This window comes from Arachis hypogaea, chromosome 7 (genome assembly GCF_003086295.3).
Source record: "Arachis hypogaea cultivar Tifrunner chromosome 7, arahy.Tifrunner.gnm2.J5K5, whole genome shotgun sequence".
In the NCBI taxonomy this organism is placed as follows: domain Eukaryota; kingdom Viridiplantae; phylum Streptophyta; class Magnoliopsida; order Fabales; family Fabaceae; genus Arachis; species Arachis hypogaea.
Genome location: NC_092042.1, coordinates 31876157 through 31894084, shown reverse-complemented (window position 1 = coordinate 31894084; position 17928 = coordinate 31876157). Strand labels below are relative to the sequence as shown.

Sequence of the window (17928 nt, the reverse complement as noted above, 5' to 3'; positions counted from 1 at the left end):
AAAGTTTCTTGGAACTTTTGCCCTCATTATGTCCTCGCTGAAAGGATCTTCTCCGCCCGGGAGTTGATCTTCCTGTTCGTCGCGGGAATTCTTGAGGGAGGATTCTAGCTGTAAGAGTTTTCTTTCTAACTCTTTTCGCCGTTCCATCTCCTCTTTGAGGTACCTTTCGGTTTCTTTTTGTTTCTCCCGCTCCTTCTCCAGTTGTTCCAGGCGGCTATGGACTAAATCCATCAGCTCGGTTACGTGGGGTGGTCCGCTCTTTTCTGACTCACGCCCATCGGAGGAATTTACCTTCGGATTCTTTACTCCGGAGGTACCCTCTCTGTGTTGGTCGTTATCTCGGTGCTGGGCCATGTCTCCATTGTCGTTACCCATGTCTAGATTCTCTTGCTCAGAATCTGTTTCCGCATGGCCTTCTTCGTGGGATCTTTCCGCCATGGATGGATGATCTCTCGGTTCCCCGGCAACGGCGCCAATGTTACGGTAGGTAACCGGAGATTAATACGATAGATGGCGTTTGGCGGCCCAAATGTGTGAAGGAGGAGAACTCCGGGTGGATCTGCAACTCGGGAGGCTCCGTCCGACTTATGCTCACGAGAGAATGGGGGGTGGTACCTGCAAAGACACTCCGATGCCTAAGTTAGTAAGAGTGTAAGCAGGTCTAGAGAGTATTGGGCTTAGAGATACCTGAGGGGTGTCAGTGTATTTATAGTGGCGAGCCAATAACCACCGTTGGTGTAGTGCCGTATCTTTAGGGTGCTAACCGTCCCTGTTATCTTGGGGAGGTTAAGATATGGCTTTATGAAGCGGTTAGAGAGATTTTAGGGGCGGTTACTCATTCGAATGAGTATTTATCTGTCAGCTAATCTCACATCCGACTTCTTTATACCAAGTCGTGGTTGATACCGACTTCTTATGTGAAGGTCGGTACTTAAGCTAGGCTTAACCCTTCAGGTTAGGCCTTTTAGTTGGACCTGGGCCTTTGCATTGGGCCAGGGTATGAACAGTAATATAAGAGTGGTGGTGAGCCAACGAAGAACATGTCAATAGATAATGGTAAGAAAAAAGAATAATAAAAATAAAAATTAAAAATATGAAAAGAATAATAAAACTAAAGATAATTTAAAATGTTAAATATAAAATTATAAGAAATAAATGTTTTTTAACCATTAAAATTATGCAAGAGAAAGAGTGATTTAAATATAAATTTTTATATAAGCTTCAAGTTAAATAAAATTGAGAAATAAATAAATTTATAAATATTTATAAATTTTTATTTTCATTGTTATACATAATAACAAAAAGTAATCATTTTAGTATTATACCTAAATTAATTTAAATTTAATTATTCTATATATTAAAAAAATTAAATAACTTATAATTTTTTTTATTTAATTATTCAATACAAAATTTTTGATTGTTTGATATCTTAATTTTTTCTTAAAATGATAAAATATGACTTAAAAAGTAACTATGAAAAATAAGTATCTATATAATAGTTATACATCTAGATATCTAAATCAAACAAGAAAATAATTCTTTAACAACTCAAAAGTTAACACAATGAATAGTTATGGATCAAAGTGATAAACAAAAATAAGAGTTGTGATAATGGTATGGTGGTAATTGATTGCGGTTGGGGTTAATAAAAGAAGAAAAAAATAGAGGAAAATAAAATAAAGCAACATAATAATAACGACAAAACACTAATAGTTATACATGTAAAAAGAATAATAAAAAAATAATAGTGTATACCATGATGAGATGATATAATCAAAATAAAAATTAATATCTTAGAAATAATAATAAAATTAAAGATAATTAAATATTTTTAATATAAGATTAAAGAAATAATATTTTTATCTATTAGAATTATGCATAAAGATAAAGTGGGTTTTGAATTTAAATTTTTAAATTTGCTTCAAATTAAATAGTGTAAGACCCAAGGCTTTCGAAAAGTTTGAATCAATTTCAAATTTTAAATTTATTTATAGTTTTAATATTAGAAAATTATTTTTAGTGAAAATAATTAAAGACAATTAATTGGATTTGAAAATAAATTAAGGTTTTTATCCAAACTCTATACTTATAGATTATTTTTCTATTTATGATTAAAGTTCTAGAAATTTGAGAAAAAACGAGGTTTGGCTATTTAAATTAGAATTTTATCTAATTTTATAATTATTAAATCATTTTCTATATTTAAATTATAAAGTTGGTAATTATGAAATAATAAAATTTTATATGATTTGATTTTACATGATTTATATTTATATCATTTAATACTTTAAGTTAAAGATAAAAAAAATAAATTATATTACCATATATTTTTAATTAGAGTAATTTATTGAAAATCAATTAGTATTTTTATACCACAAATAATATTTTAAAATAATTTTAGAGATTAAATTAGCTTTTTCCAATACTAATATTTTATGTTCCAATTTTATTAAAATTATCAAATTATCCCTATACCTAATTTTTACCAAAACCCTAAATCCCTAAAATATCACTTTAACCCTAATTTTCCAAAAAAAAAAATACCCAGCCGCCTTATCTCCTCAGCCACCGAATCCTTTTTCTTCCCTAAACTCAGTAGCAAATCCATGGAAAGAAAGAAAGAAACAGAAAGAAAAGAAAGGGGAAAAGTGAGAGGGGAAGGCCGCAGAAAGAAAGGAAGGGGGAAAAAGAGGGAGGCGGCGCAGCGGGTGTCACTGCCGTTGTCGCCGCCGTTGTCGAAAGGAGAGGAGAGGGAGATCTGAGAGAGAGCTGCACGGGAAGAGAGGAGAGGAGACCTTACCGTCACGCCAGCCACCCACGCCGGAGGAGAGATCGGACAACGAAAGACGCGAAGAGGGAGGACTCGCGCTGTTGCTTCTGTCGTTCCTTGCCACAGATGAAGCTCACTGTCGCCGCCGTCCTTCTCGCCATGAAGCCAGCACCGCCACACACCGCGTCGTTCATCACCGTCACGAGGAAGCTCAGAACCGAGGGAGAGAGCTGCGCGAGGAGAAGGAGGCGTCGCCGTTTGTGGAGCCCGCGTCGTTGCCGTTGCCGTCGAGGTCTTCCCGTCGCTGTTCCTCGCCATTTCCAAGCCGCCGTCGACGCGGATCTGACCAGAGGAGAAGAGGGAAGGCACTGCCGTGCAGCGCGAAGCCGCCGCCGCTGTCGCACGCCCTATCGCCGCGGTTGATGATGGGTTGCCGAGCCTCACCGTGCCTGGTTGCCGGGAAACGGCACTGCCGTTACTGGGATCCACTGTCTGTAAGGGTTTCATTTTAATCTCCGTTCTTCTGAATTTCTGGAACATTGTTGTCACTATAGAGCTTTTACAGTTGTTGTCATCGGAGCCTGGGGCTATTGTCGTCACTTGACGTAGCTACCGGAGCTTCTGCCCCTCCGTTGCGGCATTTTTCTTTAACTGTGGTAATTTATTCTAGCCTTGGAATTCTTATCGTTATTATTCTGCTATAAAATTTTGAGAAGTTCATGATGTTAATATGCTAGGGTCGAGTTCTGGAAACTATATGATTAAAATAGAGGCTGTTGTGGTGTTATCCTTCTTCGTTTCTCGTGATTGCTGCCGCGAGTTAAGACTAAAAAGGGATTCAACGCGTTTAATTATGCGGATTGCGAATAATTAAGGTAGGGTTTTTCTTAAATCTATTTTACATTACAGGGTTGTTATAAATTGATATTAACGCGTAAAATATATTTTTGTGATTTCGTGAGTCTTATGAATTGAATTGAGTTGTTTTGGTTGAATGAGATTATTAGTTTGATTGATAAACTGATCAATTGAGAAAGTTGGATATTTGGTTTAGTTGATTGATGTTGTTAAAGTGGTTTTTCCTTGAATTATTGGAGAAGATTTATTATTGACTTTTAGTTTAATTTTGGAAATGGTTTAATTATAGAAAAGGTTTAATATTGAAATTTGATTTGATATTAAACCCAATTTGATATCGGAATTTGATTTTAAAGCAGATTTGAAAAGGACTTGATATTTGAAAATGGTTTGTTTATTGAGAATAATTTACTATTTTGGAAATGGTTTGAGGAATGGTTTGGTTTGATAATGTTTGAGAAAATTGAGAGTTCTTAATTATTGATTGATTCTGTTGAATGAGGTTGATTTAGATTGCGATTTATAGGATTGGTCGATTGGATTCTGAATTTTGCAATCTCCTTGGGCTGTGTGTGGTTGTTGTAAAAATTGTTATTGGAAGTGATTTGAATGATTAACAGGTGGTTGGTTTGGTTTGGTTGGGACCCAAAAAGAGTGGCAGAATCCGAGTTTTAGAGGAGATGTTGCCGAAATTTTATAAAAATTAGAGGTTTCATTTGAAGTAGTTATTTTAAAGGTTTAATTTTAAGCATTATATGGTTTAAGATTACTTTATTTATCAAAGAAAGAATTATGTTTTGAGTTGGGATTATTAATGAACGGAATGAAAAGAAGGATGATGATGATTTTCTTTGAAATATGGTTTTTGAATGAAGTTGAAAATGAGATATGGATTGATGAATGATGATGATGTTGAGAATGTTGAGAATGTTGAACTTATGAATTTGGAAATGAGATATGGCTTATGAATTTGAAATATTTGAGATACGAGGTTCCCTGGATTAAGTGTCGTGGCTTGCCACCACATGTACCAGGTTGAAAACTTGATACTCTGTTGATCCTACGATGTAAGTGTGACCAGGCACTATATAAATTCCTGGGAATGTTACCCCCATTGAGCAATATTGATTATTTGAGAAAAAACTATGCATAGACTCTTGGGGATGCACGTCGGGGGACAGTCTAAGTACAATTCAGACTTGTCGGGTTGGTTGGATAATCGACAGATGAGCCTTATCAGCCTTAGGACAGGCATGCATCATATGCATTTGTATGCTTTGCTTGAGTTTGAACTTGTTTTGGTTTGCCTAATTGCTAAACTGTTCGTAACTGCTACTTGAACTATTTGCTGTAACTGCTACCTACTTGTGCTTTTCTTGTCTGCCTTGTTGTGTTTGTCCTGGCGTGCTACATTTGAGATTAAACTTTGGTGCTGAATTAATGACTGTGTTGTTTGATTGCGTGGTTAGTTTCTGATTGAGATTTATTATAAGAAAGGAAAGGTTTCGGATTTCTGAAAGATTAAACATTGTTTCTTTGAAAAGGTTTTGAATGATTACCTATTAGTTTTTAAAAGATTCATAAGGCAATGATAATCACTGAGTTTAAAAACAGTTTTCTTATTAAATATTTTCTTATGACAACTTTGAAAACTCTGTGGTGAGACCATGTGGTTAGGTTCTCACCCCTCTATAGCTTTACTTTTTAGGAACCGGATGAAGAAACATTAAGAAGAGTTATACTGCGTTTGATTTATATGATGTTGTATTAATTAGTTTATTTTCTTCCCTCGTCTTTATTATTACAAATTTGTAAGAGGGATAGAAATTGTATGTTTTTTTTATATGTGTGTAATATTATGAGTTATTACGTAAGGAGTCCTGTATATGAATATATGCCTGCTTGTATTTTTCTTAAGATGAGGTATTAATTTCCGTTTTTTTTAAAGAAATCAGCGATACAGTGTCGAGTCATAGGCTCCTATTTTAGTATTTAGTATGTAAAGTAGTCGTAATACTTCTTGCTATCAGAGTAGCGCAGCCGGAAGCGTGACTTCTGATAGTGAGGGTGTTACAAACAGGATTGAGAAAATAAATAAATTTAATATATAAATAACTAATTTGTAAATATTGTTAGTAAATTTTTATCTTAATTTTATTACACATAATAACAACATAATTCTTTTTCCTTATTTTTTAATTTAAATTTATTTATTTTATATTTCTTACAAATATTAAATAACTTTAAATATTTTATTTTTTTATAATTTATTTTTTAATTATTGAATAATTTTTTATAATTATTGACATTAAATTTGGATAACATTTTTATCTTTTTTTTACTATATCTTTTAACGATAACATATACATATCTTTAATGTGTGTTTTTATAATTTAGCATTTTAAAAATTTTTTATAGTAATTTTAATTTTAACAAAATATCATATAACTAAGGCTATGTTAATTTTGAAATGATAAAAATATACTTACTTGACAAATTTAAAGGGTGAATAATATATTAACACCAATACTAAAATATGATATAAATAAGATCACGTCAATATTAAAATAAAAAATTAATTTAATAAATTTGAAGAACGAATAATATATTAAAAAAATAAAATTAATTTCTTAAAAACAATAGAAAAGCGGCTGAACAGGCGCGTTAATACCTGTTGTAACACCCTACCACGCTAAGCTTTACGCTTAAGCCGTAAAACAGAGGTGGTGTGGTATTACGACCTCTAAAATAAAATATATATTTATAATAGCAGAAGAATTATAATATGCTAGGAGCCGTGAAGAAAAGAGGAAAACAAAATCGCAAAATAAAAGCGCAACGCTCAAGGAACGGGTTAACCTGCGTGCTAAGGAAACCATAACTATTAAACATATGATAACAGAAGTAGGAATAGAGTGCCAAAGATACAAAATAACGAGCTCCTGACTCAGCCTGCGAAGTCAAGACTGGCCGGAGAATATACACACATATATACATATATATACATATCCAAAACCCCAAATGTACATAAACAAAATCCTGCCTCTCCATACACCTCTAGGAGGATAAAAAGAATAAGTTATGTGGAGAGAAAACTAAGTATAAATATATACATCATAGCATAACAAAAAAAACCCAGTAACCACTCCGCTTCAAGAGTCCAGACACCTAACGAGATGCCTCTCGACCTGCATCTGAAAAACAACAACATAGTATGGAATGAGAACCGGAGGTTCTCAGTATGGTAAAGGTGCCACACACATAATATATAAGGTCCTGGGAATGCCAGAGGCAATCCTAGAACGCCGACACTCAGATTATAGAGCTTAAAGTATTAAATAGAAGCCATAGAAGGTGGTTTTCTAAGAATATGTAAACCTGATTTAACTTAATCTTAAACCTAAATCTCATATTGCCATTCCTCCAAACCTCCATCTCCATCAGGATTTCACAGACAAACAAACAGATAAAGCAAGCACATGAAGGTTACAAGTACTGCAGGTAACAAATATACATTTAGCATGGCAGATACATTCAGGCACACCCAGTTAATGCACAAGCAAGTAGTTCAAATAGTATGCATATGATGCATGCCTGTCCTATGGCTGATGAGGCTCATCTGTCGGTTATCCAGCCAATCCGACAAGTCTGAATTGTCCTTAGACTGTCCCCCGACGTGCATCCCCAAGAGTCTATGCATAGCTTTATCTCAAATAATCAATATTGCTCAATGGGGGTAACATTCCCGGGAATTTATATAGTGCCCGGTCACACTTACGTCGTAGGGTCAACAGAGTATCGAGTTTTCTACCTGGTACACGTGGTGGCAAGCCACGGTACTTTATCCAGGGAATCTCGTATCTCAGATTATTCAAATTCATAAGCCATATAAATAATTCAGTTATAATTCATCAACATTAACATCATTCTCAATCGCATTTCATTCATCATCATATATCAATCATATTCAATCCTTATCCTTCACTATCGCACCTCCCATTCCGTCCATCGGTAGTTCCAATTCAAAACATAATTCATTCTTTTCTAAATGAGTCAAACTTAAAACATGCTCATTTTCTTAATAACTCTAAATCAAACCATATACCCTTTGAATCTAAATCTTTTTAGATAATCATATAAACAAAATCTCTAATTTCTATAAAATTTCGGCAGCATCTCCTCTAAAACTCGGATTTTGCCACCCTTTTCGGGTCCAAACCTGCACTCTTTTCAATTCAACATACCCTTCCTTATCATCATAACAATCACCACAATAAATCTACCTCAGATCAACAATTAAACTCATACAATATTCGAATCCAACAACCAAAAATTCAATTAAGGATCATAGTTCACTAATCCTAGGCTTCTAACACAAGATACCTCAAATCAATAATTCACCAAATTATTAATTAATCAACAAGCACCAAACTAACCATGTTCATCAATAATAACATTCACCATCCAAAATTAATAACTAATTATCCAATAAACTTCAACCAAATATATTCATCGAAAAATTACTAAACATTAAACATACACCCGCATTCCAACTTATCCTATGGTCATCTAGCCTAAGTTTTCACAGAACATTATATATTAAATGCAAGAAACCTAAACCATACCTTAGCCGATTCCCAAGTATTATTCCAAGAAAATTTTCCTAAAAGAACACAGCCCTCAAAACCTCAACTAATCCGCTTCCTCCAAGTTCCAGTATTCACAATTTCAAGCTCCAATTATCTATTTTCAACCTAATACACATTCATAACACATATATACCCAATTTAATACTCGAAGCTCAAATTTAATGAAAATAAAATATAATTATCGTATCCTCACTTTACCCAAACTTCACATAAGCAAGAGTGAACGTTTTCCTCAAGCTAATTGGATCCTAAAACATCAAAAATCAAAGAAATTCAACACCCTTTCTCAAAACTCAAAAATTGGGGGAAATGAGAGACTGAAGTGGAATATCAAGTTACCTATGAAATTGTTCCGGTAGAAATGTAGAGCTCAACGCGGTGAACGCGTGGCCACAAACGGTGCGGCGATCGGAGCTCAAACGAGGAAGTTACGGGAAATTGAATTCACCGTAAACGAATTCCTCTTCTTCTCTTCCCTGGGAGGCTGCTGCATCGGTTAGGGAAATGAAGAGAATAAGAGCCCGTGGCTCTTTTTAATTGTTGGACTAATTGGGCCCACAGCCCGGTTTAACCGGTTCGGCCCGGTTTAACCGGTTCGGTCCGTTCGGTCCAATCTTGGACCGTTTTTTTTCGAAATTGGTGTCAAAATTCTCGTTTCGATGAGCTCTATCCTAATTTAATATAATATTCACATTTCTAATCTTCCTTATTAAAAATTAATTTATTGACTAATTATCTACTAATTTAACCGGGGTTTACATCCTACCCACCTAATAAAGAATTTTGCCCTCAAAATTCAAATCTAGTTACTTGAAAAGAGATGTGGATAGTCCTTTCGCATATCTGATTCGAGCTCCCAGGTATGTTCCTCGATACCAGTTCGACTCCAAGCCACTTTTACCAATGATACTTCCCTTCCTCGTAATCGTTTAACACTGGTGTCATCAATCCTCACCGGAATCACTGGGAGTGTTAGATCTTCTCTCACTTGGATTGGTTCTGGTTCTAGAACATGACTTACGTCAGGGGTGTACTTCCTAAGCTGAGACACATGAAACACGTCGTGAAAATTCGAAAGATATGGCGGTAAGGCAATTCTATAAGCCACTGGCCCAATCCTCTTCAGAATCTCAAAGGGTCCAATATAACGGGGATTCAGTTTCTTAGTCTTAATAGCTCTTCCCACTCCAGTGGTTGGTGTAACTTTCAAAAAGACATGTTCTCCTTCTTCAAACTCCAAAGGCTTTCGTCTCTGATCAGCATAGCTCTTCTGGCGGCTTTGGGCTATAAGCATTCGGCTACGAATCTTCTTTATCAGTTCAGTTGTTTCAGCTATCATTTCAGGCCCTAATAAACTTCTTTCTCCAGTTTCATACCAACATAGTGGAGACTGACATTTTCTGCCATACAGAGCCTCATATGGAGCCATTCCGATGCTCGCATGATAGCTATTATTATAAGCAAATTCTATTATTGGCATATACCGATCCCAGCTCGTCGGCTGGTCTAAAACACAAGCCCTTAACATATCCTCCAAGGTCTGAATAGTTCTTTCTGACTGACCATCTGTCTGAGGGTGATACGCAGTACTCAAGCTTAACTGAGTCCCAAATGCACGCTGAAAAGCTTCCCAGAACCTTGATGTGAAACGAGGATCTCTATCAGATATGATAGTAGAAGGCACGCCATGCAACCTGACAATCTCTTTAATATACATTCGAGCCAATTCCTCCATTGTGCAACTTATTCGGATAGGAAGAAAGTGAGCTGATTTTGTTAGTCGATCCACAACCACCCAAATAGCGTCACAACCAGATCGGGTTTTAGGCAAACCTATCACAAAATCCATTGCGATACTCTCCCATTTCCACTGTGGAATCTCCAAAGGCTGAAGGGTTCCTGATGGTCTCTGATGCTCAATCTTAACCTTCTGACACGTTAAACATTTAGATACATGCAATGCCACATCATTCTTCATCCCTGGCCACCAGAACATCGCTTTTAGATCCTGATACATTTTAGTGCTCCCTGGATGAATTGAGAACCCACTCTTTTGAGCTTCCTTCAAGATACTTTGTCGCAGGTCTCCAACATTAGGCACAATAATCCGGTTCTTGAACCTCCATAAACCATCCTGACCTTCTGACACTCTCCACTGTTTTCCCTGTTCAACTGCTGGTAACACCTTACGTAACGCTTCACTATCTCGATGGGCCTTCAAAAGTTCTAATTTAAAATCACTTGAAATCTGCAACTGACTCAAACACAGGATTCCATATTCTTCTCTAATTCCCAAATTCAAACCTTGAAATGCCCTTAGTAATTCTTCCTCCCGTAGCATCATCCAAGCTGCATATAAAGACTTCCGACTCAAAGCGTCCGCCACAACGTTCGCTTTTCCTGGATGATAATTCAATTCAAAATCATAATCTTTTAGAAGCTCCATCCATCTCCTCTGACGCATATTCAACTCTTTCTGCTCAAAAAGATACTTCAAACTCTTATGGTCTGAGAAAACATGAAACTTAACACCATAGAGATAATGCCTCCAAATCTTTAAAGCAAACACAACAGCAGCAAGTTCCAAATCGTGTGTCGAATAGTTCATTTCATGCGGCCTTAACTGCCGTGAGGCGTATGCCACAACATTCTGGTGCTGCATCAGAACGCACCCTAAACCTTTCAGAGATGCATCACAATACACTTCAAACAGTTCACTTGGTTCAGGTAATACCAATACAGGTGCAGTAGTCAACCTGTGCTTCAATGCTTGGAAACTCTCTTCACACTCCGGAGTCCAGATAAAAGGCGTATCCTTCCTAGTCAACTTAGTTAAAGGTAAGGCGAGCTGTGAAAATCCCTTAATGAATCTGCGATAATACCCCGCCAAACCTAAGAAACTCCTAATCTCTGTCACTGAAGTTGGTCGCTCCCAATTCATCACTGCCTCCACCTTAGCAGGATCCACAGCTATTCCCTGCTTACTCACCACGTGGCCGAGAAACTTCACTTCACTCTTCCAGAACTCACATTTAGATAACTTAGCGTACAACTTTCTGTCTCTCAGAATTTGCAGCACAGTTCGCAAGTGATCAGTATGTTCCTCTTTAGTCTTAGAATAAACAAGAATGTCATCAATGAAGACAATAACAAACTTGTCCAGATACGGTCGGAAAATCCTGTTCATATAATCCATAAATACTGCCGGGGCATTAGTTAACCCAAAAGACATTACTGTATATTCATAATGACCATAACGCGTCCTGAAAGCAGTCTTCGGAATATCCTCATCTCTAACCCTTATCTGATGATATCCGGATCGCAGATCAATCTTAGAAAACACACCGGCTCCCTGTAACTGATCCATTAGATCATCGATTCTAGGCAACGGATATTTATTCTTCACAGTGATCTTATTCAATTGCCGATAATCGACACACAGCCGCATACTCCCATCCTTCTTCTTTACCAGTAACACTGGCGCTCCCCACGGAGAAACACTTGGTCGGATAAAATGCTTACCCAACAGATCTTCCAGCTGAGCCTTCAGTTCAGCCATTTCTAAAGGTGACATCCTATAAGGAGTAATTGAAATTGGACCGGATCCAGGTACCAACTCAATTGCAAACTCAACCTCTCGGTTAGGTGGGAATTCATTAATATCATCCGGAAACACATCTGGAAATTCACATACAACCGGAATTTGCTCTAAACTCTGATCATCACCTGATACTCCCGCAGTTAATAACATAATACCCTGACATTCAGTTCCAGAATAGGTTACTATCATAGAATTTAAATAGTAACTATTCACCACAACCGGTGCTTTTGACCCTTCCGGCATAAACTGTACTGACTTCTCAGAACAATCAAGCAAAACATGATTCTTGGATAACCAATCCAATCCCAAAATGAGATCAAGACCAGTCATAGGCAAACAAATCAAATCATGCACAAATTCACGCTGTTGTACTCGAAAGGAAACTTGTGGACATCCTATCCTAGTCACCATAGCTTCATGAGTAGCATTATATACTTTCAAATCATAACCTAAAACCACCATTCTCAATCCTAATTCATGGGCCTTTTCAAATGCAATAAATGAATGACTTGCTCCTGAATCAAATAAAGCATTTAAGATTTTACCAGCCATTTCACAATTACCTCTAATCAGTGTCTCAGATCCCTCAGCACCTACGGTAGAAGTGGTGTATACTCTCCCCGGCTGCTGCACCCTACCGGTCTCATACTTCTTCTTCTCTGGGCAATTACTGGCTATATGCCCAGGCTGTCCACAGGAATAGCATACTCCAAGTCCTAGTCTGCACGGAACTCCAGGATGATACTTTCCGCACCTCTGACAATTCAAATCCTGCTGTGGCTGCTTCCCAAATCTTCTTCCCTGATTACCATTGGTATTCAGCCTTCTATAATTACCTTGACCCTGAGTCTGCTGCGGAATAGAACCTCCACGCTTGAAATTCCTACCTCTCGGAGCAAAGTTCCTTCCTGAAGGTCTCTGAAAAGGCACCCTCAAACTTCCTTTCTCTGCTGCCGCCTTCCTCACACAACCCTCAGCCACCCTACTCTTATTCACCAATTCAGAAAACACCCTGATCTCCATTGGGGCAACGAAGCTCAGAATATCACTCCGAAGACCTCCTTCATATTTAATACACTTCCATTCAGCAAAATCTTCAGGCGCACCTTGACAGATACGAGAAAAGCGACACAACTCCTCAAACTTACTAGTGTACTCAGCAACAGTCATCTGTCCTTGTTTTAACTGCATTAATTCAAGTTCCTTGGCATTTCTGACTGAATTAGGAAAGTATTTCTTATGGAACTCTGTCCGAAAAACCTCCCAAGGAATCGCAGCACCATCAGGCTGCAGGATACGTCGTGTCCCCTGCCACCAATACTGAGCTTCACCTTGCAACTGATAGGTTCCAAATTCAACCCATTGCTCTTCAGGAACCTGTTGTGCCTGTAACGCCCTTTCCATAGCCTGAATCCAATTATCTGCATCAGTGGGATTTGAGGTTCCCCTGAAGGTTGGAGGATGAACTTTTAGAAATGTAGCAAGTGTCATAGGACCATCCTCATCATTATTATTTCCATGATAGCCCTGATTTATCTGATTACCCAGTGTCTCAGCTGTCGCCTGCATAGCTGCAGCCATATTTCCCAGGGCAGCCATAAAGTCTACTGGATCAGTCCCTATGGGGGCAGGAGTAACGGTGCCTGTCCTACCTCTACCTCGCCCGCGACCGCGTCCGCGAGTTGACATCTGGTCCCTATATACACCAGACAAGTGATATTAAGTTGATCAGTCTCAATATCGCCGGTCTAATGCTTTAAGTTCCAAATGCATGCTCACAAACGTTTATGCCATATATATCAGTCAGATATCCTAGTAGCACATAAACACATATACAGAGAATGCACAGAAGCACAATCAGTCCGTCTTTCAGGCTCTATAGGAACGAACTGCTCTGATACCATAATGTAACACCCTACCACGCTAAGCTTTACGCTTAAGCCGTAAAACAGAGGTGGTGTGGTATTACGACCTCTAAAATAAAATATATATTTATAATAGCAGAAGAATTATAATATGCTAGGAGCCGTGAAGAAAAGAGGAAAACAAAATTGCAAAATAAAAGCGCAACGCTCAAGGAACGGGTTAACCTGCGTGCTAAGGAAACCATAACTATTAAACATATGATAACAGAAGTAGGAATAGAGTGCCAAAGATACAAAATAACGAGCTCCTGACTCAGCCTGCGAAGTCAAGACTGGCCGGAGAATATACACACATATATACATATATATACATATCCAAAACCCCAAATGTACATAAACAAAATCCTGCCTCTCCATACACCTCTAGGAGGATAAAAAGAATAAGTTATGTGGAGAGAAAACTAAGTATATATATATATACATCATAGCATAACAAAAAAAACCCAGTAACCACTCCGCTTCAAGAGTCCAGACACCTAACGAGATGCCTCTCGACCTGCATCTGAAAAACAACAACATAGTATGGAATGAGAACCGGAGGTTCTCAGTATGGTAAAGGTGCGACACACATAATATATAAGGTCCTGGGAATGCCAGAGGCAATCCTAGAACGCCGACACTCAGATTATAGAGCTTAAAGTATTAAATAGAAGCCATAGAAGGTGGTTTTCTAAGAATATGTAAACCTGATTTAACTTAATCTTAAACCTAAATCTCATATTGCCATTCCTCCAAACCTCCATCTCCATCAGGATTTCACAGACAAACAAACAGATAAAGCAAGCACATGAAGGTTACAAGTACTGCAGGTAACAAATATACATTTAGCATGGCAGATACATTCAGGCACACCCAGTTAATGCACAAGCAAGTAGTTCAAATAGTATGCATATGATGCATGCCTGTCCTATGGCTGATGAGGCTCATCTGTCGGTTATCCAGCCAACCCGACAAGTCTGAATTGTCCTTAGACTGTCCCCCGACGTGCATCCCCAAGAGTCTATGCATAGCTTTATCTCAAATAATCAATATTGCTCAATGGGGGTAACATTCCCGGGAATTTATATAGTGCCCGGTCACACTTACGTCGTAGGGTCAACAGAGTATCGAGTTTTCTACCTGGTACACGTGGTGGCAAGCCACGGTACTTTATCCAGGGAATCTCGTATCTCAGATTATTCAAATTCATAAGCCATATAAATAATTCAGTTATAATTCATCAACATTAACATCATTCTCAATCGCATTTCATTCATCATCATATATCAATCATATTCAATCCTTATCCTTCACTATCGCACCTCCCATTCCGTCCATCGGTAGTTCCAATTCAAAACATAATTCATTCTTTTCTAAATGAGTCAAACTTAAAACATGCTCATTTTCTTAATAACTCTAAATCAAACCATATACCCTTTGAATCTAAATCTTTTTAGATAATCATATAAACAAAATCTCTAATTTCTATAAAATTTCGGCAGCATCTCCTCTAAAACTCGGATTTTGCCACCCTTTTCGGGTCCAAACCTGCACTCTTTTCAATTCAACATACCCTTCCTTATCATCATAACAATCACCACAATAAATCTACCTCAGATCAACAATTAAACTCATACAATATTCGAATCCAACAACCAAAAATTCAATTAAGGATCATAGTTCACTAATCCTAGGCTTCTAACACAAGATACCTCAAATCAATAATTCACCAAATTATTAATTAATCAACAAGCACCAAACTAACCATGTTCATCAATAATAACATTCACCATCCAAAATTAATAACTAATTATCCAATAAACTTCAACCAAATATATTCATCGAAAAATTACTAAACATTAAACATACACCCGCATTCCAACTTATCCTATGGTCATCTAGCCTAAGTTTTCACAGAACATTATATATTAAATGCAAGAAACCTAAACCATACCTTAGCCGATTCCCAAGTATTATTCCAAGAAAATTTTCCTAAAAGAACACAGCCCTCAAAACCTCAACTAATCCGCTTCCTCCAAGTTCCAGTATTCACAATTTCAAGCTCCAATTATCTATTTTCAACCTAATACACATTCATAACACATATATACCCAATTTAATACTCGAAGCTCAAATTTAATGAAAATAAAATATAATTATCGTATCCTCACTTTACCCAAACTTCACATAAGCAAGAGTGAACGTTTTCCTCAAGCTAATTAGATCCTAAAACATCAAAAATCAAAGAAATTCAACACCCTTTCTCAAAACTCAAAAATTGGGGGAAATGAGAGACTGAAGTGGAATATCAAGTTACCTATGAAATTGTTCCGGTAGAAATGTAGAGCTCAACGCGGTGAACGCGTGGCCACAAACGGTGTGGCGATCGGAGCTCAAACGAGGAAGTTACGGGAAATTGAATTCACCGTAAACGAATTCCTCTTCTTCTCTTCCCTGGGAGGCTGCTGCATCGTTGAGGGAAATGAAGAGAATAAGAGCCCGTGGCTCTTTTTAATTGTTGGACTAATTGGGCCCACAGCCCGGTTTAACCGGTTCGGCCCGTTCGGTCCAATCTTGGACCGTTTTTTTCGAAATTGGTGTCAAAATTCTCGTTTCGATGAGCTCTATCCTAATTTAATATAATATTCACATTTCTAATCTTCCTTATTAAAAATTAATTTATTGACTAATTATCTACTAATTTAACCGGGGTTTACACCTGTTGTACTGCTAGTATAATACTGAGAGAATACAGAGAGAATGGTGTCCAATTTTCGTATTCCCATTTTAACCTTATTAATAAAAAGTGATTGGCGTAACTGCATTTTAAAAACTGTTATAAAATGTAATTATCATTCATTTTTTTTCATTCATATTGCAGTTATCTTCTTATTTTACGCACAACTCCCAATGGTGTCCTCTTCTTCGTTCCACTATGTACAGATAGTACTATCTTTTTATCTTTCAGGTAATCCTATTTGTCTCGTATTTACAAACTATAGTTATCAAGGTCAGATCTCTTACGGTAACTAACACATAGTTATTCATTGTGTCAATATTTACATAATTCTTTTTCTGTCTTCTTCTATCTCTTGGATTATGTAAATTTTTCTTGTTTCTAATCATAAATAGGAAACCTTCTCAACATTGGAAGAGAAAGTCTATTCCCTATTATTCAAGATCTTCATAAAACTTTAAAGTATATTCAGTTTGAATGGTATCAAGACATAACTGCATTTTAAAAACTGGTGTAAAATATAATTATCATTCACTTTTCTTCATTCATATTGCGATTACCTTTTTATTTTATGCACAACTTCCATTCATGGTGTCCTCTTCTTCTTTTTACTAAGTACAGGTAGTACTCTTTTTTATCTTTCGAGTAATTCTATTAGTCTCACATTCATAAAGTATAGTTATCAAATTCAGATCTCTTACTGTATCTAACACATAATTTTTCATTGTGTCAACATTTACATAATTCTTTTTTTTGTCTTCTTCTATCTATTGGATTATGTAAGTTTTAATTTTTTTTTCTAACCATGAATACGAAACGTTCTCAACATTAGAAGAGAAATTTTATGCCTATTATTCAAGGTCGTCATAAAACTTTAAAAGATATCAACAATTTGAGAAAATGGATTTAAACTTAAATAATTATTTTTAAGGAAGAGTATTGGGTATATATTTATTGAATTTTTTTAAAGAAAAAAAATTGTATATTTATATGTCAACTTTTATTTTTGTGGTGGTGAACAGCAGTAGTGCTCACATCACAATTTCAAAGTTCATTTTATATTTATGTCAATTCATAAAGTATTTTACAAAAATGATGTTTAAGTAAAATTTTATCTTATAATTATTTTATATTTTGAAATTTAAAATTTTGTAATTTTATTTTTATTCAAGAATTATTTTTGTATTTTATTTTAATTCGGTTAGTCTAAAAGTACTCATATTAATTTTAATTTTTTAATTTTAGAATAAATAAAAAGATGTGGCTTTTTTTAATAAATTAGATTATTCAAAAATTACTCATTATAAAAGAAGTTAACTTTAATTCTTGACATGGTAAATAAAAGATAGTTTAATTAGATAAAAAATATAAAATTAATTAATAAAAAAATATAAGAACATATATCAGAT

General features: G+C 36.2%; 2 long non-coding RNA genes across 2 annotated transcripts; both read right to left on the bottom strand.

The window, feature by feature from the left end:
• Window positions 1-6495: 6495 nt before the first annotated feature.
• LOC112702915 (uncharacterized) lies at window positions 6496-8771 on the bottom strand. The gene is made up of 4 exons (XR_011863895.1): window positions 8617-8771; window positions 8471-8525; window positions 8254-8382; window positions 6496-6822 (listed from the first exon to the last, which is right to left on the bottom strand). It is a non-coding gene; the product is annotated as an uncharacterized lncRNA (long non-coding RNA).
• A 5205-nt stretch (window positions 8772-13976) lies between these two features.
• Window positions 13977-16267, bottom strand: LOC140174479 (uncharacterized). The gene is made up of 4 exons (XR_011863896.1): window positions 16100-16267; window positions 15954-16008; window positions 15737-15865; window positions 13977-14305 (listed from the first exon to the last, which is right to left on the bottom strand). It is a non-coding gene; the product is annotated as an uncharacterized lncRNA (long non-coding RNA).
• Between the last annotated feature and the right edge of the window lie 1661 nt (window positions 16268-17928).